General features: G+C 33.5%; 1 protein-coding gene across 1 annotated transcript in view; it reads left to right on the forward strand.

Moving 5' to 3' along the window:
- The first annotated feature begins 1,764 nt into the window (after nt 1–1,764).
- The window catches only part of LOC111714492 (ABC transporter G family member 20), a 31,666-nt gene continuing 31,373 nt past the window's right edge, over nt 1,765–2,057 (forward strand). Inside the window, exon 1 of the mRNA XM_023489613.1 lies at nt 1,765–1,836. The gene's annotated coding sequence lies outside the window, so the exon portion shown is untranslated. The remainder of the gene's footprint in view (nt 1,837–2,057) is intronic.

A 2,057-nucleotide genomic window follows, 5' to 3' on the forward strand; every position in this document is an offset into this window, starting at 1 on the left:
GTTTACTGTGCGTACTGTAGTTCTCTTACCGAATTAATAGTGAATTATAGCTGAAGAGCACGGGCAGCTGTAGTACATTTAAATTTCCGAGCCCGGTCAACCTTTCAGGTCACAGTTTGTACTGTACCTAGCTCTTTGGACAGGACTAGCTGGTGCAACAAGGTTGACGCGGTCAGACTTTATGCTTCATATAGGTTAAATTTACCTTTACTAAAGGAGCAGATTTGCGGGAGAGTGGCCTCTGAACACTTTACAATTATACCTTATTTGTTTAGTAGCTAAGTTGTGCATACTTTAAGATAATATATATTACTAGAAATTCAAGGCGCTTCGCACCCTACTTTCTAGGCTTTTAGGGCGCTTCGCGCCCATCTTCTATTTAAATTGTGAACACGTTCTCTCTGTTTACATTTTAAAACAAAGAAGAAAAAAATTTTGCGGATTTAAAAAAAAAAAAAATTCGCGGATTTTCAAGAATTTAAATTTGTTTACAAAATTAAAAACCTTTAAAACACATTTTTTTTAAATTTTTATCATTCATAAACCTTCCCTGGGCTCCCTAGATGTCCCACAAAAAATTGGGGCCCGATCGGTTCAGCCGTTTTGACGTTTATTGGATACAAACAAACAAACAGACAAACAAACAAACAGACAAGCCAAATTTATATATAGATTATATCATTATTGTGTACCCTTTACAAGGATACTATAATACATGTAATCTGATACACCCTGTATTCTGAATATAGTGTATACTCTGAATAATTTAGATTTCCTGGTACACCCTGTTTTCTGTATAGTGTATACTGAATACATTACATATATAATTTAGATTTCCCTGTACGTAAACCCTGTTTTCTGTATAGTGTATACTGAATACGTTACATATATAATTTAGATTTCCTGGTACACCCTGTTTTCTGTATAGTGTATACTGAATACATTACTATAATTTATATTTCCTGGTACACCCTGTATAAACTGTGAAATAGGGTGCGTCAATTTTCGAACAGTGTTTTCAATCTCGACTCTACCACATTTAAATATTCTAATTTCTTAAGGTATCCTAATCTATAAGACACATTTATATCTCTATGCAATCTGATTTTGATTCAGTTCTCAGTGCACGTTACGATTTTTGTAAAAGTGTCGAACGTCTTAAACCTTAACAGAGTAGTATGAAACTAGAAATTGGGGCACCCTACTCTATAGTATACTATAACATATCCTGGGGCTGTGGCGTAATTACAGGATAGAGAGAACTTGAGAAATGAAGCTGACTGCTTAGTAACCAATGGTACCCCACGAACCTTACACAGTGTTTATAACCATACTCCGACAACGTGATATTTGAGTGCAGTGGTGTGGAAATACACAAAACTAAGAGTTCTGCTTGGTTTTAATGATTGACATACACTATAATTGACAAAAATGGAACCATGTCAGTTATCTATACTCCGCCTGGAGTTGTCTAAACCCAAAAGATATTAGGCAAATTAAATTCCATATTATTTGACCGTTTGCCTAAAACCTTTTTAACATACCCCCAATTCGGTGTGGGATCTGACAATGGCCCTAGATTTGGTTTTATTTAAGAGAAAAACACTTCATCTCAAAACAAATCACAAAAGTTTGATATAGATTGTCATTGAGATAAGTGTAGATCTTTAGTCTTAAATTTTCAATTTTATCTTACATAAATTTACAAAATTGAATATTCAAAGTTACAAATTATTCTTTAGTTTAGAACCTTCATTGAGAATAGAAACAATGATGCTCAGATACTCTTAAAATACGGTGATCCTAAGTCTTTGGTCCTGAAAATAGTCTTTTAAGGTACTTTCTATTAATTCTAAATAACACACGTTGCCACTTTCAGGGAATTATAAAAAAAGGGAACAGATAGTAAAAATTCCGTATATTTGTCACTAAATCTCATCTGTTGTAGGTAACCCTGTAGCTTATTATAAAAAAAGGAACAGATAGTAAAAATTCCGTATATTTGTCACTAAATCTCATCTGTTGTAGGTAACCCTGTAGCTTATTATAAAAAAAGG

The sequence above is a fragment of the Eurytemora carolleeae genome, unplaced genomic scaffold (assembly GCF_000591075.1).
Source record: "Eurytemora carolleeae unplaced genomic scaffold, Eaff_2.0 scaffold825, whole genome shotgun sequence".
NCBI lineage: Eukaryota > Metazoa > Arthropoda > Copepoda > Calanoida > Temoridae > Eurytemora > Eurytemora carolleeae.